The sequence below is a fragment of the Cottoperca gobio genome, chromosome 23 (assembly GCF_900634415.1).
Source record: "Cottoperca gobio chromosome 23, fCotGob3.1, whole genome shotgun sequence".
Taxonomy (NCBI): Eukaryota; Metazoa; Chordata; class Actinopteri; order Perciformes; family Bovichtidae; genus Cottoperca; species Cottoperca gobio.
Window position 1 is genome coordinate 2,500,100 of NC_041377.1, and position 23,523 is coordinate 2,523,622.

Genomic DNA, 23,523 nt, shown 5'->3' on the forward strand with positions numbered 1-23,523 from the left:
CCTGCTCTCCGCTCCCTCAGTCACTACGGGAACACGCGCTCTATCTACTGGTCTGGAAGAGTCAAACAAACCTGCTTGAGAAATATCGATTCCTTTTGGTTTTATCAGAGAAAACAGGTTACAGTTCATAAGGGGAAAAGATTATTCAGGTATCTGCTTACCTGCTGTCATTCCGTCAAGCTGGTGGCGTCTTTTGGTCCGCTTCATCGCACCGAGGCTGCATGTCTGAGGACATGCTTCTGGAGACAGGCTTTGGAGACGAAAAGCGCCTCGGCTGCACGGGAGAAAGTGAGAAGGTGGGGGAGAAGTGTGTGCGTGTGTATGTGTGTGTGTGTGTGTGTGAGAGAGAGAAAGGGAGAGAGATATAGAGAGAGGGAGGGACAAAGAGAAAAGAGCTATAAGAAGTAGGCTGGCATTTCTTTGACGGTAATGACAGTCGTTATTTGCCTTTTAAATACGGGGAAACCAGACTGAGCGTGTCCAGCAACACGTGATTTAAATAAGGAAATCGCCCTAAGCCTTAAATTGCATTATTCGCCAATGCACCAATTAAACCTCACGCCAGCAGCATCAGACATATGCCACACATTTTCAAAGGGAATCAGCTCATTTAGCCTATTAGGACCAGGTTCAAGGCACTGACACTTTTTTCACGTGTGTTTAATGTATTTGGAGGCTATTTAATTATGATTTCATTCATTATCTTTTACTTTATGCTAGAAAAACATGATTTTGCCTGCAAATTTGGGATAATCGGGATAATAGTGTTCTTTGTATTGAGAAAAAAAGGGAGCCGTTACGCAGCTTTACGCACACTTTCTACCTTGCGCACCGAGGAGAGCGCGCATTTGGAGAGGAGGGGAAACACGTCCTCACGTTGTTTGCATATTTAGACTCTGAAAGACTGGATATGTTGGTTATTTTGATGGGACACTATAATCTCTGTAACACGATCTTCTCCTGTAACGTCTAACTAATGTCTTTACATGCTCAATTTATTCTTAAAACCCAGACACACAGAGGTGGAATCCGCCAGTGGGACGGAGATAAATCCGTTTCTGAACATATTGGAGCAAGACAGAATAAACCTGCAAACACTTACACTAAATTAAATACATTTCTTGAAACTTATTTTAAATGGAAACAATTAAAAGTAGACAATATAATATAAATGTGTGCATTACACCCATGTTTTCTCCCTCTTCGTGAACTCCCAGCCCCCGCAGAGAGCCTGTTGATCATCTAAACACGTGGTCAGAAAGACCTGCTCTTCGTCACGTTGTATACATTGTACGGCCTGAGCCGCTCTCCCCGTTCTCTCTGCAGACATCTGCTAAAGCCGAATGACTCGTTTTATTATAACTGACTGGCACTTATTGAGATTTACCCGCTTAACACTTGTTTGAAAAGGAGAATTCCTGCCTGATTTATTACAACGTTGCATTTGAGAATAAGGCCGTTGGTATTAAAGGCTTAGTGTGATTTGACATTATTTAGTATTTACTTTGTTAAAACCTGCTATAGAGCCAAGATTGTTGAGGAGAAATAAACAGACGATGGGAATGTTTTACTGACATCTACTGGGGGAACAAAATCCCAAAAATGCTCTTTCTCTATAAGTGCGCGTGCGTGTGCGTGTGTCACAGGGAGGTACTGTTACAGCTGCTTTCATACACAATCAGTCCTCTGCCTCCATGTCCACTCACCACAGTGATGGACAGGTAACACCAACTTTTATGAACATACTCCCACAAGAAAAATAAAATCACTGCCTTCTCCGCCTGTCCTCCCTCCTCATTCTCACAATACTATCACTCCAGATTTCATCCCATCACAGTTAAGAGTTTTATGTGTTTTTTTTTTGGGGGGGGGGATACGCTATTAGGCACAGTTTGAAAGGCGCCATTCTGAACCGTAGCTGTCAATTAAAAGCATCAAGTGGCGGCTGTTTTGGAAACATATACATACTGTCCTTGAATTATCTAACAATGTAGCAACTGAGTAGTATAAATTGGTATGCTGAGGTTGCATAGAAAGTAGTTGAAGGTTCTGGCAAGAAAATACAAATAAAATGCAGAAGACAGGCGGTTATGGTGACAGATGTCAGACATAATTTGACATATTTTAAGTTTGACAGAATGCATTGATGGCTCGTGCTCCGGGTATGGCGACATGTTGTTATTATCACTACAATAAGAAGTTTGTTCTCATTACTAAATCCCATCTGATGGCTGGAACCAACAAACATAATGAGTTACAGCTAAAAGAAAACTCCCACCACGTTGCTCTATAGTTATTCCCATACACATGACTCACAGTAAATGCACATGTGCTGCTCATGTGAATGTGTCACTGTAAACAGGCGGGCGGATCACGCATCGCACCTGTCTCATGCTGATGAACAGGTGAGCCTCAAAAGCCGGCTTGAGTGCACCGCAATTAGTTGAGGAAAATCACAGTTTTTAATGGACTCACTGTCGGCAAAGTAGGAGAGACACGGCGAACAAAGAGTCGTCTAATGCACCATCCTGTAAATGGCGAAACACATCAAAGTGCATATGTAAAATTGAGTGTGAATGTATTTTCTTTATGGCAGCAGAGTGCCGCGGTGTTTCTCCTACTTCACCTGTAATTTATTGTGTGTTTAGTTCCTGTTCTCGTGTTAGGTTTAAAAAGCTCGTCTCATCCGATGTTGCATTTGAGTTTGTCCATTACGTCGTCATGTATGATCCCAGCCTCTGTATGTAAAGCATATGATTTACTAGAATTAAGTATCGAGAGGAAATGTAATATTATCAAGGAACTTACGTTATTTACTTACTTTTGTAATGAAAAGGTTGCGTTTTTGTGTCTGTTTCAGTTTATGTGAAACATTATCAATGAGGTTACATAAATGACACACGCTTGTTTAGTGTTGTTTTCTAATTATAATCTGTTGAAAGGAGTTCAGCCTGCCTGAACTGTTGGGGTGGATCAGCTGCTCAATCAGGGAAAGTGCCAACAGGTGTGCCTCATTACCTGTGTTAGCAGGAGGGGCGGGGCCTGTGAGGTGTAGGAAGATAGGTAAGGTGTGTATGGTGCTTATAGATAAATTAGGATTTCAACTGTAACTTAGAAATCTTAATGTTTTACTGATGTTTGCTCTACTTACCTGGATAGGTCGTATGTTCCAGAGTAGTTAGTGCACCGAAAAAGATTTTTCTGTTACAGTTTAAAATCCTGTTTAACATCTGTTCATCACAATTCTCTTTGTTTAACTACTGCAAGTGCTCTCTGTACTCAGTAGGATCTGCGTTTACAAAGTGCTTATTGATCACTGGACTGTCAATCAATGCGAAACGGCTGTCGAGAGACTTTGACTTGCAGAAGTTCCATTTTATCAAACAGAAGGATGAAATAATCCTCTTGGTGTCTTAAAGAAACTATCTGCCGTGGATTTTGTCATCTAGAACTCTCCAAGCTGGGACGCAGCAGATGTAGGAAGTTTCATTCTTTGAAGTGAGGATGGTCCTGACATTCTTTTGAAATGTTGGTGACCGAATAAGCTTAGAACCAACTTTTGAATTTGAGTATTTGAGTATAAATTCAATGATGGAGCTGCAACTGGGTTCCGATCCAGAGCATGGCACCAGAATATCTTACTCCTGTCTACCACAGCTCCCTTAGCGTTTGACCTCAAACAAATGAGTGCAACTCTTCATTGTTCTACCAAAAGAAAAAGGCAGAATAATAAAGACCATTGTGTTGGTGAGTCCATGACCCCAACGTCTAGGCTGTGTCGTGATATCAGATCAATGAGGCAAGTCTCTAACGAGCTGGGCCCGCAATTCTCTCAGGACCAGCAGAACAGAAAAAGAGAGAAAGCGGGCAGCAGAAGAAATACGATATGCACAAATCAATAAAGAGGATGGGAAAGACGATTTACCTGCAATCCAAGGAATAGGCCAAACAACTGTCACAACAATTTGATGTGCAGGATAATTAATAGCTCTCGTGAAACGGTGGCGAAAGAGATTTTTTGTGTCATGAGTGTTCGTCTTCAAAATGTAATTGTTCCATCGCAGTATTTCCACCTGTATGCTAATTTCCCTTGTGCTCTTGTTCACAGTTTGGCAGAATAACTAGTTAAGGAGCTGTTCTGCATGCATCACCGCTTTGAAGTATGTTTCAGTTGAGTCTGGTGACCTGCCTGCTGCTCTCTGTGTTTTGCTGAGCTATTTAGTCTTTGTGTTTGTCGGTGCCATTAGCAAATCTACCGCTTCAGCATTATCCAACACACTGGTGGATACACCCTGTATGGAAATTCTCTGTAATTCTTCTTTCTGAGAAATTTCTGTATTAAATAAGGTGTCACTCGTACCCACCACTCGTACCCTCCCATCAGCTCAACAGAGCTTTTTAACCACATTTAACAAATTCTTTTGGTTTTCTTGTCCACAAATTCCATTTACAACCACAACAAGCAGCTAGTTCAGCTTAAACGATCGGATAAACCCAAAGTACACTACCTGCCCAGCACCAAATGACACAGCATAGCTTGTGAAGAGAGTCACACATCTAGGAGCTTAGCTAGCTAGCTAAAGAGCTTGATATTTCTTTCCCCAGGAGTTGTTACAATAGAGCTTACAGACGGTTGAGAATATACATTCATCCGCTGGAGGACAGTGTCAATTACGTTAATGAAAACTGTGACCCAATATGTTGCAACAAACGTTTTTTCAATGACTAAGACGAGACGATGACGAGACGGCACCGACGTCTCGAAACACAAACTCAAACGCAAAATCCTTGATGAATAAGACGAGACTAAAAAGCAGTCTGGGCACCTTTTGATACTTTAATGCATAAAGTTTGTGGGTTGGGTCAGGTGGTTGATTAACCCTAACCCTAACCCTAACCCACTAGGAGCCATGCTCCCACCTTTCACTTAGGCCAAGCCAGGTGAATCAAATGAAGTCACTTGTACCGAGTGAGAGACTAAATCTGTGCATGCAGGGAAGAGAATAAAGCAGATTTTATTTACAAATGGACATATTTTCCGGTTCTCAACAATTCCCTGCAGCAACACGTGAAAGCATAAGCATTCTGAATCCACAAGGTTATGCACCTATTTATAGTCAACGAAGCAGATATTATTAATCTGCAAATAACGATTTAGCTGTCTAGTATTTTATCGTGAATTTAAAGCTTCAAGCTCACATTTTCTTCCCACATAATGTAAAGAGAGGGAGCGAAGAGGTTTATCTATCATGCCTGGGGTTAATTGCCCTCAATCCAGGATCTCCTTTTGAATGTTTCCACGTCTCTAAATTAGTTCATTAGCAATTCTTTGCAATTCTTTTATAGTGTCTTAATTGAGGGTAATTAAGTGAAGTGATGGCATTAGTGGATCGGTGGACAAAGCATCAAAACCACTGCTAGGGGTCTGGCATACATGAATATGTCATTAATGGTGACACTCTAGAATACACCTGACAACCTCTTATTGTGCTAAAGCTTCAGATGAGCAATGTGTTCATTTGCCTGAAACGCTTTTTTGTTATTTAGATAAGTGGGATAATTGGAATCGAGATGAATGGCGGATTAGAGTGCAGATGTGCAACAGAGCTTTGTCAAAGACCAGCAGGGTTTGGCCCTCTGTGTCACGCCTCAGGGACCCACTCCTCTCTTTGGTGAACGAACTCGAGTCTGTGATAATAAATAACAAGTACAATTACTAAACTGAAAGGATGTGTTCACCCTGGCAGGTACATATTTTGGTGTTAAAGGTGTCGCGTTTCACACAAACCTCTATGGTATCGAGCCATACAGATCGTTTTGGGTTTACACATGAGACTACTCACTGCCTTCACACTAAGATGCTTAAAATATTTATATTGGTAGAAATCCTCAAGGGTTCAACCAGTCAGAAGCTAAAGATACACAGTGAGGAAGGCAGAACCTGAAATGTCCATGTGTGTACTGGACTGTGGCTAACAAGGTGATAAAAAGTGAAAGGTGAGAAGCTAATTTGTGAGTTCTCGCCCCCTATGTGAATTCAGCATCGTTAGTTAAACTTGTCCAAGTTCTGAGATATCCAACTGTGGGTTTATTCAACACTCTTCAATGGAAACTGTTCACAGCACATTGCTTCAGGAAAGAGGCAATGCACATTTAGTTGACATGTAATGTGTAATTCTCTGAGCATCACAAATGAAAAACTTTCCTCCCAAGAAAAACGATCAGTCATTTAAGCAAATGCCCCAGAACGTCATCTGTGTACGTTCAAACTACAGATCCGTCTAACTGCCATACACATTTCTGACCCTTTTGTTTGGTCTAAAACAAAGGAGGAAATAAGTGTCATTTTTCTATAGAGCCACAAAGTTTAACGCTGGGCTGGTTGGGTGGGTCAACAAAACGCTCCCCGCTTCCTGTTTCCTCCCAACAGTCAATGTTGGTTTCTTTTCTTTTTACCCTAAAGCATGCAAAGATACATGACCACCGCTTTAACCCTAACCAGAGGCCAGCAAAAAAAGAAATTAACCAACAAATATGGGCATGTATACGGCAAGTATACCGTACTTTTTCACAAGTCTGCATCACATGAATATGTTTGGTCAGCCATTGTTTACCTGGAGGTTGTCCAACCTTCATCTTGCTATTACAATAAAGGAAAGGGGTAAAAAAAAAAAACAGTTCTTGTCTGAGCTACAAAGGCTGTTTTGGCTTTACTCTGGGTTAGGGTTAGGTTAGGGTTAGGGCTCTGTCTTGTTGAAGATACTCAACTCTTTTTCAAATAGTGCTTCCACCTGTTACTGCATTGAAGGGAATGTAAGAGGACACTGCTCGTGTGTTTGTGCAGAGGTTATTGTAGACTGTAAATACCTCCTCAACAGCAAAAGCTCTTCGCTGCAGTGACTCACCGAGACAGTTGTTTTGATATAAAAATGCACCGTAAGAGGCAATTTGGCCTTTTGCCGCTCGGAGCAGAGACACAAATACTCAGATTACATGTTTAAAATCTGTCCGATTCAAGCAGGTGTCGTGCCCATAATAGAAACTCTGCCTCTGCAAACAGACAGGGGATACTTAAAAGTTAAATCTATGTTGTTTCTTTTCAGAGTTTAATTTTTCCCCTCTTCCCGTCTGTCTGCCAAGAAGTGTAATTCACAGAACATCCAAGGCCCACTTGGAGCTGTGTGTGTGTGTGTGCTGGTGACAAGAACATTGTCTAATTATCAGTTACAGATGATTAGAGCAAAAGCAAACGCTCTGTGACAACGCTGTAAAGTCATCAGAATGGAAAATTACTCCTAAAACTTTATGAGTTTGTGTCCATGTAAAATGTCTGCAAGCAGCAGCTGGAGCTGTTTTGAAAAAAGTTTCTGTCACTGAATTATTAACTGAATAGACTCATAGGAACTTTTCTTGAAAAACTATTTTTCGTCTAAGCAGTTGAGCATAAAATCTTGTATTTGCTCCTAGTCTGTCATTAAGTTACAATGCCCAAATTCAGAGTGATTTCATGGGAAATGACAGACAGATAGCGTGAGTCATAAAAATGCAAATGCTTTTTTTCATGGGATGTTTTTTCTTCATTCGCTTCCTTACACTGTAGTCTCATATTGTGCAGACGACAAGAAGCTGGAAATTGGAACTGTGCAGTGCATCGTCAAATGGCCAGTGTGTATGTCAGCGTTCGCAAAACAAAATTTTACTTGGCACAAGTTTTCTCATTCTTGTAATCAAATCTGACCCGCGATGAGCTCCATCGGCGGAGGTAACCGCACACAGAGAAGGGGAGAGAGGATGACAAGGTGGTCTGCTTTACCGCTGCAAATTATAAAGAACTGTGGAGTAAACTGGCGCTAGATCAAAGATTCGCAGCCAAGCATGGCTCCCTTTGTCTCTAAATAATAAGAAATTGAAATTGATTATGGCAAGTGGAGCAAGACAGGGCAAAGGAAATTGGAAATTGGAAAGTATTACTGTGGAAAAGGAGGGATGTACTTAGCTAACGCTGATTTCAGCCTGAGTATGAACCCTGTTGTGATGGTGGATCCAGGATGATCCGTCTTTTTTTGGCGAAAATCTGGAGCAAAACAGCAGAAATCATCTTTTGGATCATTGAAATGGACAAAACAAGGAAGTTCGGTAGATCAGTAGGCGTTTGATCCATCACTGGACCTCCATGCAAAGTGATCGAAATGTGGTCAATACAAGACAAACATTAATAAAAAACTTATTCATTTAAATGTATTTTCAAGTACATTGTTGCCAAAGTGATAGGTATCTTTACTTAAATCAGTTTAGAGTGAACAGAAAATGAAAAATAAAGTCTTTGGCCATTAGCCCCGTCACATTTAGGAGGGTTCAATTCAATGACATAATAATCCCCACAGAAATCAATATTGAAAACAATTAGTTGCAGCCAATACTGCCAACATGGTTGACAATGTGTTGAAATGAGATATATATTTAAACCACTGTAGTAACTGTAGCAGTGGCTGTAACGGTTTCAGGTGGTGGCCTGGCTTTCATTCATTCTGTGCATTCACTCCTGTCCTCATTATGTGTTGCTTCCTGCGTATAGAACCCTGTTGATTTTATGTCCGTGGGGAAGTTTAGCAATACGGACAGTGGCAGTGTAATTAAAAAATGGCTGATGAGAAGTGTCGGTGCCTGGCGTTGACTTTAAATCACTTGCTCGGATGAGGGTAATAAGACACCACCGGTGGAAGAACGAGCCTTTTATTTCACCCTAATTACACTGTAAATTTGAGTGGTAACATTAAGTATCGGCAACCACATCTGAAGGGAAATTATGCGATGCAATTAATTAGAAATCAGGGAGATGGTCAAGCTCTGTATTTTATATTTATGGGTTGATTTTAATTCTATTAGATTTGGTTATTACTGCCTGGAGGGGGTCAGCAGTCCTATCGTCTCTCCTGGATCACTAAGTGTGTTTACACAATAGTGTTGGTAATTAGGAGTAATATATAAACATATAGCCTTTACAGTGAGAGAAAGCAATAGAGTAACTAACATGATACAGTGAGTACTTTTCTTTCTACACGTGAGGGGATTTGAGTTTTACTCATGTGGATGACTTCTGATTTGTCATTAGAGAGAGAATGGATCCTATTTGTTAGGCCTATGAATAAGTTTGCAGAGGATGTGTGAGGAAAAAAAACTTTCGGCCATGATTACAATCTCTCCGAGATGTGGAAGGCGCACTGTAGGAGTCCACGGTTGCTCTTTCACAGCTCATCAGAAGTCCCTGGAACAGGGAAAGAGAAGAGGCAGGAGTGTGGAGTGCTGACTGGCGAGCAGCCAAAACACTGACTGTGGCTTAGAAAAAGAAATCTACTTTTATTTTGGCTGACTGGAGGGTTGAAGCAGTTGGACGACACTGACAATGGCTGGAAGCTGTAAAAAGAAGTGCTGTCGTGATGATTTGAATAAGTACATTCATATGTAAGTATGATGGTCAAAAATGCTCTCTAATGACTCAAAGTCCTACAAAAGTAATTTAGTTTTACGGGTTTAGAAATGATCGTAATTATACTGAGCTTCAATATCGTCTAATGTTTGAGGCCTGTGTAGAAAACGTAAGTCTTTTTACTCTCGTCTGTCCCAATCCAGACACATTATACTCCACTTACCTCACTATAAATCGGCATGATCTTCGATAACAAACCTCTCCTGCCGTTCAAAATGTGATACTTTACGTGTTACTTTTGTCGGATGAGTTGGAATGAAAAGTGTGCATTTAATGAGAGTCTTGCTGAGAAGTGACAGTTCTGATGGGTTTTCTAAGACATAAAGAGGAGAGAGAAGTTTTTAATCGTCTCATGAGTGAACTATGTGTCCCCAGGAAGTCATCATCTCAGACACTGACAATTATCACTCATCATTCTACTGGGGAGATGTTGAAGAATACCAAGACATAACGACACAGACGTTTGTGTGCCAAGACCTAATCGGCCATCCGCAGTGGATCTGGTGCGAGTAATCATACCTTGACAATGCACGTCACGTGAATTAGACACCGCAGATGGAAAATATACCTGCTGCCTTCACAAAGCCCCAAAGGGAGGGAGTTAATCAGCTAAAGGAGAACAGGCAAGCTGTTGATGTCGATGAGAGATGTAATTAATTTTTAGTGTTCCTTGCTAGTCAAACTTGTCTGTGAGATCCAGATCCTAATATATCTAGACGTGCTTCGAGTCAAAAGGAAACTGGACTTTAGATTCCTGAAGTTGAACTGAAGAAGTATTTTTGTATGAGAGGCAAAACATCGTCAAGAATATATAGCAAGTCCTGTCGGTGTACAGTGCACAGTATGCTGTTGAGCTGGTCCAAAGAAGAAGGCAAACGGAGAAATGTTGACACTAAATTACGATTGAGTGACGAGAGAACGAGACTAATAGTCCGTAGCCAAAGTTAACGGCTTCGTGAGCGTTCTATGGTGTTTGACCGACAGATAGATATTGATCTTGATAATGGCGCTGGATGAAAAGTCAAGGGATCACCAAAGTTCACAAAGGCCATGACAACATCAATGGCAATCCATCCAAACTACATCCTACTGTTTTGAGTAAAAACAGCTTTCAAGCTTTTGGGTGGATAGCAGCTTTATGATAGCTGTACCTCACTTATGAAGACAAGCCAGGTGCCGACAGTTACATAGTCAAGAGATGTTGAAAGAAAACAGCTGCAGGAAGTTACAGTTGATTGTGAAGAAGTCATGAATATTTAATTATAATGAGATGCTTACTTTTGTGAGGCACTTAATGGTCTCTAAGTTATATATGAGCGGTCAAAAGGTTGAAGCCGATGCGAGAGCTCAAGAGAAAGTCGTAACTCTCATAGCAAGTTAATTGGTAGCGCCTCTTGGTACGTTTCCAGCGCTTGTGCGTCTTCACTTTTTCTTTCTGTCATCAATGTCTTCCATTTCTTTGTTTTTTCCGGGTTTCTCTTCCTACGTCTTTGTTTTATTCCCTCTTCCATTTTTCTGATTTCTTCTTCTTCCCCTTCGCTTCACGCTCTCCCATATTCAAGGCTTTTTATATTGAATGATACAGTGCAGTGCAAGCCAACACTAACAACTTCTGTTGTCATAAAAACAGGAACATTGGCTCTTAATGAGCTTGTGTGGTTGACGGGAGGTGGAGGCCCCCCCCATATATCAATGTGTAAAATGGTTGTAAACATATACACGGGTTTGCTTTGGGACCAGTGAGAGAGATAACAAGACACACTGACTTTCTGCTGACTCTGCAAAGAGAAAAAGTCAAGCCAGTCAATACTTTAGACACTTGGAAGAGGTAACAGAGATCGATCAAGTGCACACTTTTATTGGCAGCGTAAAAGACATTTCTGAAAGCATCCTGAGACGCTTCTCTCAGCCAAACAAGTCGATATCATCCCTTGAATACATGTTTTCTGCCATGTAGGTCAGCATACATTATTCATTTTTTTTAAAGAGTAAAAGTAGATGAAGCTGTCTGGTGAGGTGCTTTCCTGTTTCATCATTCATTATTTCTCAATTCAAATATTCTGTGTTGACTGTTTTGTACTAAATTACAAACACAAAAAATACTTAAAGTCCTGGCTGAGCCCTCAATTAATAATGCCTCTGTGCTAAACCATTAAACCAGTTATTGTATTTAAATGATTACAGTTTAGTTTGTTTTATATGACTTTACAATGTCATGGATCTACAGTGCTTCACTGCTAAGATTTATTTTCTAATAGTTTACCAGAAGTGTTGCTGCCAGTACTAGCAGAGCCACATAGAAAATAAAGCATCTTTTAAACATCCATTGGTTGCTTTTTTTGGCCACTTGGGGGCAGCACATCAAGCTGTAAACACAACAGTGACATAGTATCACAAGTTGTTGTGGCTAACTTGTTAGCAAATGTGAATTTAAACATACAGCGGATACGTAGCAATATCAGCGTTCATTTGGAGTTCAGTGTGTAGCCATCTGGTGAATGTAACTCCAACATTTACTGTATTTACGACCATCGCCAGCTCTTTAGATGCTAAATGCTGCACTAGCTAGTTGCTAATCTTTTCTGCTGCTGGGCAGATAGTGCGCAGTGGGTTCATCAGAGCCTGCTGTGGATGAAGACAAGATTGATTGCAGTGAAAATGAATGAAAACTGTTGCAGGTTGTAAGCTGAGAAACTGTTTGATGATAACAGGTTCGTGACTACGAGGGACCCCTTTAATATTACTTTAGCTTTAACCACAATATTATAACCACCAGGAGAAGTAATATGGACATTCCAGACTTCAACCCAAATCATTTGTATTTTACATTTATTTATTTTTCTTTTATTTACAAGATGAATGAGCTGCTGCAGATACAGTAAGCCCGCCTTTTCTTTTTTTAGACACAGATAATTGTGACGTTTGGGAGGTCTCAGTAGACGATTCATATGTGTTGAACATCTGCAGTGAATACATCAGAGCACTTCAGCTAGTTCAGAGCTAGAGAAACAGATCTATTATCAGAATACATACACGTTTAAGGAAATCAGAAGTGGAGATTATGTATTATGTATTAAATTATATATAATTAGGTATCGGCCTTACTCTGTGTGTGTGTGCGTGTGTGTGTGCGTGCAGAGCGAAGTGCGTTTGTTGATATCAAGTGTTTGTTTTATTGGAGACGGGGAGATCGAAATTCTGTAAACCTCTGCAGTTAAGTGTAGTAAGTAATGCAATGTTGATCTGCTGTCAACAAACTAGGAAAATAAGGAATTACTTGATTAATTATTAATTTCATATTTGTCTCTGGCTTCATTTGCTCCCCTGTGCTCTGGAACAATTTTCAACTAACCATGTCATAAAAGGGTAACGAGGTCATTGTTTTGTCTGTTTGCATGCTGGGTCTGTTTGCATGCTGTGTGTGTGTGTGTGTGTGTGTGTGGGTGTGTGTGTGTGTGTGTGTGCGTGTCCATATTTGTTTACTGTTCATCATCAAATTTCAAATGAGCCACTTGATAAAATGCCAACTCTGAATATAGCCTCTCGTTTGTCGAACAAATCACAAGTTTTAAAGTGAAATGAGCAACTTCTACTTCTCAGTTCAAAACAATTATGCAACATTCGAGTACAATAGTTTTTTGTTATGTACATAATTTACCCTCCAGCGGAGTCATTGTGCACAATGTGTGAAACTGCCTTTTCCTTTGAATTCAATGTAAGGAGCCTGACTGTAGTTAGTCTGCAGTCGGTCCACCTCAGTGTTATTAACACGTTCCAGCCAATCAGCTTACACATGTAACCTTTCTCTTTTTCAATAACTAATATGTGTGATGAAGCTTTACTCTTCATCCCATTGCATGTTATTCGCTTTTTCTCTCACATGCTTCATCTGTCCTGAAAAATAAATCATCATTAGTATTACTATTGTCCCGTTTCTTCAAAAATATATTGTATTTAAGAATAATTCGACACATTTTGTTCAACCAGTGGATTGCTATGTCCCTCTGCGAGATAAGGTGCTAAAGCGTGAAAGCTCATCTTGCTCCATATTTCTTCATTCACTTCAGATTTCCAGTAACTTCCATTTTTTCTTACTTTTCACACTCTCCGTCTTTGGTGTTTTTATTTAGTTATTTCTCCTGCCAAGCCATGAAAAGCTAAGAAAAGCAGTCACTTTGTGGAGTTAATGCTAAGTCTTGCTTTACAAAAGCAACAGTCCGTCTTCTTTCATTTGAAAGTGTGGATCTCTCGCTTTCTTCTGCACACCCACTCATCATACCTCTCAGGTCTCATTTAACAAGTTAGAAAGGAAAATTGTTGTGATCTGCAGAGACTGTTAGCTTCTCGACAGAGCCTTTGGCAGTGCTGTGGTCCCATCTGCAATCATGCGTCTCTATACTTAGACATAACTTCTTTCCAGAGCAGAGCAATTAAAAATGTCCTGTAGTCTCATGTAAACATATCGATCAAAGGCACTTTCTGTACATACACATGCTGAGGGATTTCCCCTCTCACACTGGTGGTCTACATCCAGATACAGTTTGTATCAGTAAGGGTTGAACCAAAACCTCGCTCGCACCCTCCCACAGAGTTGTTAATGTGGACCGGATGACACCATTGGTGATGGACCAACATAGAGCCCTTCACCTCCATCATGGCTGCTATGAAAGAGTTTAACTTGGAAGCTCAACAAACACAAACTTTATTCTTTTTTTTTACTGAGAAATATAAGCACAAGGCAATTAACATCATTTTATTTAACTGTTTTATCTGACATTTACTATTATCATCATTAGTTATGACCAGACAAGGTCTTTACCTGGACATACATTTTAGTCTCTTGCTTCAAATATTACAGATATATTGGCACATTTTTCAGTAGATGGTTGCCCAGAGTCCTGGGTTGCTCATTAAAACAATGTTTGCTAACGAGAAAGCATCTTAACAGATTACGCACGTTGACGAAGAGAAGAGTCTTGTGGTTTGTTCGCTTGTAGTGAGTCTAATCCGCTGATGACCACCGGTTCAGTTCAGTTCATTTTCCTGAATGATAAATCCCACGTTGTTTTAGCCACAGCTGACCGTGGTGCTGCTGAACGAGTGGATGAATACCGAGACTGCTGGATATGTTCTCTTCCCCCCATTGTTCTTTTCCTCCCTTATTCTCTCTTGTAGTTTGTGACGATAAGAATGCAGGGAGTAATTATGAGAAAGATTTGGAGTTTTCACATCAATAGCTCTGCTGGGTCGTAAAAGCAAAACAGCAGCATGTTTTCTGACTGATTAAAATTCCTTTGGTCCTCACTTTCCACACGTCTAATGCACGAGTTGCAGAGATTATTGTTTTTATGCAAAAAACCAGGCGACCACAGAAGCCATTTCAATAAAATATGTCCTTGTTGTATTGAATGGCATGTGCACTGGTGGGAAAATGAAAAAATGTGTTTATTATCCGTGCTACAGAGGGAATGTGTTTACAGTAGCTAGCGAACAAAAGGTTATAGTTTGCAATTCAATTGCATATATTTGTGTTTAACCATTGGGCCATAAGTATTAGTAATTCCAGTGTTAGCTGTAGTAGCACCTAATTATTCAACCAAGGTAAGTTTCACTCAGTTGACCCATGTTGTATCTCTGTTATAGTCCTCTTTTAGTCTCTCTGTATCTATAACGTCCGCTGCCCTTTTGTCATATACAATATACGTTATTGCACAAAGAAATACATGTTGTACTTGCTGTTTAACCCCATGTCCTATAATCCACACCTCCCGTCTCATACCCGACGCTCCACGTGCATTTACAATGTTCCAAACCATTAAATGAGCTTTCACACGGCACAGTACAAAGGCAGAGTACACAATGTAAGACATGATTCAATTACTCGGAGAGGCTCCGCGCCGGGCTGTATTTTCATATCAGGCCGAAGTTTCCCCCGCGGGTCACTGTCTGTCATAACGGTGGATAATATCACATTAATGCGTTTCAACATTTAGCACGATGGCCTCATTGTGCTGCAGCCACTCAGCGTGAAGGACAATACAAAAAAAAAAATAGAGGAAGAACGCATGTGCATATCAAGCAGCTGTGGTCGACTCCCCGACAGTTGAAACGTACCAGCTTCTGCAGATGGGAATAAACAGACTAGATGAGTCGATTTAAGTGTTTTAACTCTCTGTGAGCTTGGGGGGGGACAAACTGATCCCAGTCAATGTTTATCATTTATATTTCCACCAGTGTTTCCCTCAGAGGCCTAAAGTGAAACACCGCCTCAGCACAGCTACATGAACTTTGAAAGTTATTAAATTAAATGCTATACGAGTTAATGTTTGACACTAGTTTGGGTACATTCTTAAATGATTGTCGTGGTTTTAGAACCACAATCTTTAATTTAGAAGTCAGCACATCACAGCTGGGAATTGCGAGTTCGTCTTTTATTTCCTTAAAATGAAGTCGGGGATGCGGATTGTCGTTTTTTTTTTGCGTGTGTGGATGTACAGAGAGGGCTGATGGGAATCCAGTCATGCATATTGTCCCGTTGCGACAGCTTCTATCACAAGCACAGGCAAACAGCAGAAGCAGTGATTAAGACATGAGGTTTGAGTTGATGATTAATGGTGTGTACTTTCTGTTCTGTGCATGAAAAGATCTTTTATTTTTTATTATTGTTATTCAAGAATAAGTCAAACAAAAGATGCAAAAGACACAAGAAAACTATGGATGTCTTGTGTCCAGTAAAAGGAGATACATGCAACCACATTTGTTATTCAGTATGAACAATGTGGCTTATTGATTGCATTTGACAGGCTGCTTCTTAAAGCAGAAAAGATGTGTCACCAAGCTATAGAAAGCAGATGTATTGAAAGTACTGATACATGTTATTCATCAAAAATTCAATTTCTCTACATTTGTTATTATCAGAGCAAAAAAGCGTGAACTCATTCAGGTTTTTGACACATCAGAAATATGTGTGTAATCCATTTTAGTCAATTCAAAAATGAATAGTCTGAACAGTGTTAACATATCCTAACTCCACACTATCACCACAAATTTTCCTCAAAGAAACGAAGAACGAGCACAAAGAGATGCTAAAGAACTACAAAATGACTACAAGAAGATGTAAAATGACCACAAAGAGATGCAAAACCATCACAGAGGCAAAAAATGACCACAAAGAGATGCAAAAACATCACAAAGAGACAAGAAATGTCCACAAAGAGATGCAAAAACATCACAAAGAGACAAGAAATGTCCACAAAGAGATGTAAAACCATCACAAAGAGACAAGAAATGTCCACAAAGAGATGCAAAAACATCACAAAGAGACAAGAAATGTCCACAAAGAGATGCAAAAACATCACAAAGAGACAAGAAATGTCCACAAAGAGATGCAAAAATATCACAAAGAGACAAGAAATGTCCACAAAGAGATGCAAAAACATCACAAAGAGACAAGAAATGTCCACAAAGAGATGTAAAAGGGCTCCAATAAGATGCAAAACAACCTAAAAAAGACTACAAGAAGACATAAAACGATCACAAAGAGATGTAAAACAACTACGAAGGAAAATCAAACGATGACAAAGAAATGTCCAGCCGCATCGGGGCACTGTCTAGATGTCTTTCTCCTCTGTGGGAGAAGTACATGTGTGTCTCATAATCTGTCCATGCTCATAGTATTTTGTTCCATATCTCTCTCCTCTCTTTATTTTCTATTTCACCCAAACTGTCCCAGATGATTCATGTGTCCTGTCAGCTACGATTTAACCAGCCTCTTCTTGCCTCTGTGTATTAACTCACATTTGTCAACTCGGCCCGTTCTGTAGCTGCAGTGCCAAGAATGTATCTCAGTTATCCAATATTTAAGACTGGAGTCCTTCAGAAAAATCTTGAAAGCAAATGTAATAATTGGTTTCATCTCGGTGGTTCTACTGCATAATATGCAGTTAATGCGTTGCTCACAACTGTACATCCACAGTTGGCAGTGGTCGTGCCCGGGGGTCATCCTGCCCGGGGGTTACTTGTAACCTCTCTACCAGGTGCACTTAGGCCCGCTCAATAGGGTTTGCAGGCTCAGCAGTCATATTATACAGACGGCGCCTCGGTGGGACTGGAGCACAGTGCAGATGTGTGCTACATGGAGTATGCACTGTGTTATGGTCAAAAGGGGAACACACCCACCTAAAATAGATTTTTTATGAAATTTCTAACAAAGATTAATCTGTACTTACACAAAAAAACAGCGCGTAATCTTTACTAAGGGACACATTTATTAGCTCTTCCATTGGGAATGTATCGACCTTGCGCACCAATAAAATGTTTGTTTGAGCTTTTAAATCAAAACGACCTTCATTTCATTATAATGCCACCAGTTATGATCCATAAAATGTGACCATATCCTATAAAATGCCGGGCAGAGTCGGTGTGTCCGGAGCCAGTGTCTTTTGCACAGTATATAGTGAAAGCCTTTCTATCTTCACAACACCTTTTAGGAAATTCCCAGGACATTTGTACCCAATGTACGGAAAGATTTGCCAAATCTGATTTTGTTTCAGACCAGACGTTCCTTACGATGTGTGTTAAAGCCGGAAGAATTGAATGTCCTTGTTGTTTTTGCAAAGTGTCGAGTTCAATACAAGCAATAATGATGTGAGCACAGTGACATTTCAAACTGCGCTTTTAGAGTTAAATTTAGAAATGTATTCATTCTGAAGCCAATCTCAAATCCCATCAGCTAATCATGCATGATTAGTCTCAGGGGGGAATGGGCAATGCAATGGGACTGCAGTGTAATGATTAAAAGTAATCACTTTTTACACCCACACATGAAGTCAAATTAAATAAAATCCAAATGAAAGGTAGAATCATACTTATGAGTAAATATGTGGTATATCTGCTGCAGATAGCCCCGTGGGTTTGTTTTGCACAGAATTGAACTTCAGAACATAAAAGCAACATTAGGAAATGAGAAATCTCCGACACTGCAGCGAGACATTAATGTCATAGGCCATGGAGGTCTGTACGTTGTATTTTATGGTTATTGAGGTAATAACACCACTGAGGAAGGGAGGAGATGGGGATAAAAAGACACGTTTATTGGATACATCATTTAAAGCTGAATATCCTAAGGGTTTGAATGAGGAGGAAGCACTATCTTGCTTTGTTTGTAATTATAATGTGTTTGTGCAAAGGAGCATTTCATTGTGCATTGTATTTTATTGTTGATGTGTTTTTTTATATGTATATTTACTGACCGAACACATGGGCCACTCAGATACTGATGTACGGATTAAAGAAGATCCAGCTTTCAAATAACCTTTTTGTTGTAGTTGTTGTTGTACTATTGAGAATTAAGAAGTATTTACAGATTAAGAGTTAAAGCAAAGGTCTTTTTTTTTTTACAGATACAGGTGGGAACCATTACAACAGGAACGACGGGGGCCAGAGCAATATAACCTCTTGTCTTCATTTCAGTATTTGGATATCCCTGTAAGCAATTCAGTGTACAAGCTTCTCTGTATTCAGAGAGATAAAACTTTTGCAATATTCTTCCAATGTTATAATGTGGTTCTTGCCATGTTCCTTACATTAAACTTGAATGTCACATTAGAGGCAACGACAACACCTTACTTTTTGCTTGTGGTTGATCAGATACTGCAGTACAGTTTCTGTTGTTGCTCTTTAGATTGAATTACTGCCTTGAAAGTGACTTTTGATGCATTAAAATAGGCTGATATCATCAGGAGAAACAGATATATAAAATTGGGTGTCATCTGCAAAACACTGAAAGTAATGATTACTCTCAACATGGCGACGGTTGAGCCAGGGACTAGCAACTAAAAATGCTAACATTGTAAACAGCGGTAAAAGTGCTGACAGCTAACCGTGTTAACCTGACGGGGGGACCTCAGGGTGGGCATTACGCTTTTATGACAATGCCGTCGGTCGGGACAGTGTTATCAGTGGTATGTGCTATATGAGCGCCACAGAGGCGGCCATTAGCTAGCCAGTGGAGCACATGCATAGAGACTCACATGCACTAACATACAAGCGCAGACAGACCGGCTACGTAAACAAAGCACAGAGAAGCTCAGAATACAACACACAAAGAGGGAGTGTGACTTTATTTTCTGCTCAGGTAGATATTACTGTCAACTGTGTTAGGACTAGTTTTTCAAAAGAAATTGGTGAGGAATCCCAGTTTGTCTATAGTTTCCAAAGGTCGTCAAGTCCATTGGTTCCATGTCCTCTCACACAGACTGTTACTTTATAGAACTGCAAACTTTACTGCTGAAAGTCTTTAAACAGGATAGTTGTTCCGTTTTTCTGGGCATCCACATCCTCTCTTCGAGATCATCAAAGAAGAGTTTCAATGTACACAAACAGATTATGTTCCTGCAGGGATGTACTCCATGGGAAATATGAGCTACCACGTTGTTTCAGTTGTCAACTCCACGTAATTTAATTGATTTATTAGAACAGACACAGTCACACAGGATGCTGGGGACCCTCATGAGTGTTAAACACCTTAGCTTTTTATTCAACCAGCTGTATCAAATGACTTGCATCTCTTTCGTGTTCGTGAATGAAAAAAGGCGATAAAGCATTCATGAACTTACCAAAGCTAGCTCATAATAAGACGTAATTACATTTGCTAGATTGTTTGTGTTAACCTGAGCCACTACACACTTAAATTATATATTTGTGATTTACTACGAATGTTTGAATTATTCATAAGAAAGAGTTTAGTCAGAAAAGACTCTCAAGACTGGAAGTGACAGGAACCAGAGAGGGAGATTCCTGGTAGAGGTTTTGCGCTGGATACGAGAACAAATAAATGCTTTTATTCTGGTTGTGGGGTGTCGGAGGTCAGATGACCGATACTGTTGAATATATAAGGCAGAGTGGGGATTGGATGAGGAAGAAGAAGAACTACCCAGTCATTGTCAATCTTCTAAATATCAAACTGTTGTAAGATAATAGTTGTAAACAGGAAGATTTGTTTGCGCACCACAAATGTATGACAATGGATTTATTAAGAAAGTTGTCAAGAGTAGATAAAGATGACAAATAACATAATCGAAAATGACAAAGACAATGGAATTGAAGCAGAGCTCTGAAAGATGTTACCGCTCGCATTTGACAAATGATTGCACTGCAAGGGAAATGTCAGAAATGATGACAAACAAAACACATGGCGCACCAGGCGCTTAGGGAAATTATGGCAAAGGCAAAGAAAGGGAAAACAGTTCTGGTATAATGGAATTGTCAGGGGTTCACATCATTGATTTAATGCATGCAGTTTCATTCGCCTCATTCAAAGGTAATAGGCTATGAATAAAAGGACCAGTCATGACTAAATATCGAGAGGGCAGAGAGTTGACGGGAATGAAAAGTTTCACATTATATTTTAAAAGCATGCAAAAACATTTGGTGATACGCTGGATTGGGTTCATTTTGTAGCCCATCTGTTCCTCCTTTGAGTTAGAATATTTTTTTTGTCTTTGATTGAATATGCTGTTTTATCACCAGTCTCTTACATTTTAATTATCCCCGCTCTCTCCTTTTTCGTAAGCACTGTACCGGAAAATGTCCTGTAAAGCTGCAGTCGTTGGAGCTTTGAATGTTCTTTAGTACAGTATAGGCTGTTGGAACAACAGCAAAGAGGGAACTGGCACTGAGGGACATTTATTAAGTGAACAGACTATAAAACAGATTTTACACATTAACTGTTTCGGCCGTCTTGGAGTTGACTGAACATTAGCATTCCAGCCAACACATACCTAAAGCATTCATTGAAGCTCCTGCTTCTTTGCTTTGTCGTGTGCAACAACATGGTTATTTACTGTATAAGGGTAATTTGAACAACAATAGCTGCAGCCGCATTCCTTCTTCAACGCCCCAACGAATGAATTTCCAGCGGCTGGTACTTCAAGGCAGAGCACCATGAGTCCCTGAGATCAATAGTTTCAGAGTGGAAGAGTTAAGAGCAATGACAAACTGAATAGCTGTTTTTTTTCCCCTCCTGCTTGCCAGTCTCATTTCTATGCTCTGCCAATACACAAGTATTACTCTACAATGCCCTGGGCTCTGTTTTCTTTTCTTTTAAAATTGTATGTATGTGCCAGCAGAGAGGTTCAAAGTGCTTTTGAGGATGCAATGCAGTTCTCTAAGCATACATTCACACCTTTCTGTCTGCTCCTCTAGTGTGCAAAAAAGCTGAGAGATTTTAGTCTGAAAGCAAGGTTGTTTCTTCTTTTTGTGTTACACGGGACACAAGGTTAAGTCGACCTTTCTCTGTTTTTTTTCAGCGGCTGAAATTCCATTTTATTTGTGGTAGCTTATTCTAGGACTACAATACTGTTAGTGATCTGATAGCTTCCTCTTTTAAAGTCCTTTCTTTAGTTTTAAATGTTTTATCGGACTGTCTTGTGACTGTTGGTGGAAAGCAGATGCTCATTTTCTTCACGTCAAGCTGGCAGGAGGTGCATTACTTTCTGGGCTTGTCTTGGATCAATATCACTGTGAACACTGTCCGTCCTCCCAGGAAGAATGACAGCAGCAAGATAAGTTTAAGTTCATGTGACAAAGCTCTTTGAGCAGCTGTAGTTGTTCTGACGGGAGCGAAGTACGAGGTCAAAGTGACAAAGTCTGCAGAGGGAGAAGGTCGGGATGGATGGGTCAATCCATTGGTTGTTCCTGGGATATGTTCTTTTATTCATAAACAACAATCATTCAACGGGGTGGTCTGGTGGTGATCTGCTGGTGGTCTGGTGGTGATCTGCTGGTGGTCTGGTGGTGATCTGCTGGTGGCCTGGTGGTGGTCTGGTGGTGATCTGCTGGTGGTGATCTGGTGGTGGTATGGTGGTGGTATGGTGGTGATCTGGTGGCGGTGATCTGGTGGCGGTCTGGTGGTGATCTGGTGGCGGTCTGGTGGTGATCTGGTGGCGGTCTGGTGGTGGTACGGCTTCCAAATACAACACCAGATGGTTGTGAGTTCAATACCAGTTGCCACCATTGTACCACTTAGCAAGGCACTTAACCCTGAGTTGCTCCCTGTAGTTAGTTCACTGTAAGTTGCTCATCTGCTAAATGACCTGTAATGTAATGTTAACCACATGTTTATCTTGTAACCATGACATCGTCCCCAAGCCTTAACGAAGTAGTCACTTCAACCCAAACCATGATCTTTCCCTTAAAAGTTGTTTCTGTGCCGATCCCTGACCAGAGTTTTGTCAGATGAATTTTTCAACAGTGATTAACAGCCCGGCTTCAGATCAGAAACATGTTCTACAGGGCAAGAACAAACAACCTCGTTAGCTTAATTGTGATGGTTAATTCAGTTTGAGCCAAAAGATGAGTCAAAGTTTATCAGCCTACGTTCAGACCTTTGCTTTGAGTCTTGTTCTTCATACTGTATGAAGTGAATTGCAATCGCCATTTTCAAAAGTGGCACAGACGGATGATGCAAGACAATGACATGTCTCTGCTTATATGCATTTCTTTTCTCTTCACATCGTAGCACTGAATTGATTAAAACATTTAAATTGTACAGTCTGAGAGTTTTATTAGACCCATCTTGCTCAGATGCCTGCACAGACGTTACAGACAAGAAAGACTTCAGTATGTAGCGACTAAATCAGAAAAAAGGGTGAAGCTGCATATTTGATCAGGATTATGTTGAGACTTGGAAGTAGACTTCTGCAGAACGTCTCTGCTGCTGTTTTTCTGCATCCCCCTTAATTTATAAGATCTTGTCCCAAACAAAATGTAAAACTACAGACAGAAAAATTGCTGATTTGCTTGATTGAGATGCTAATTTCAAATCTAAAGCTCCCTCGCTGCTACACCATGCTCTGATTTTAACGTACCTTGGAGGGATGATTTATCTTTACATACTCTATTCGTATGTTTCCTGTGAACTTGTGTTTTGCACTGCCCTCGTTTTTTTCGTTTTGTTTATTTGTCCCAGTTGTCAGGCTCTTTCTGAATGGGTTTAAGATGATTACTATTCCAAATATATCTATCGTAACAGTTCG

At 40.3% G+C, this 23,523-nt stretch overlaps 1 protein-coding gene across 1 annotated transcript in view; it reads right to left on the bottom strand.

Annotated features, from left to right (window-relative positions):
* chrm2a (cholinergic receptor, muscarinic 2a) overlaps positions 1 to 2,926 on the bottom strand; it is a 71,803-nt gene extending 68,877 nt beyond the window's left edge. The window contains exons 1-2 of the mRNA XM_029461529.1: positions 2,822 to 2,926; positions 162 to 274 (exon numbers count right to left, since the gene is read on the bottom strand). The gene's annotated coding sequence lies outside the window, so the exon portion shown is untranslated. The remainder of the gene's footprint in view (positions 1 to 161; positions 275 to 2,821) is intronic.
* Between the last annotated feature and the right edge of the window lie 20,597 nt (positions 2,927 to 23,523).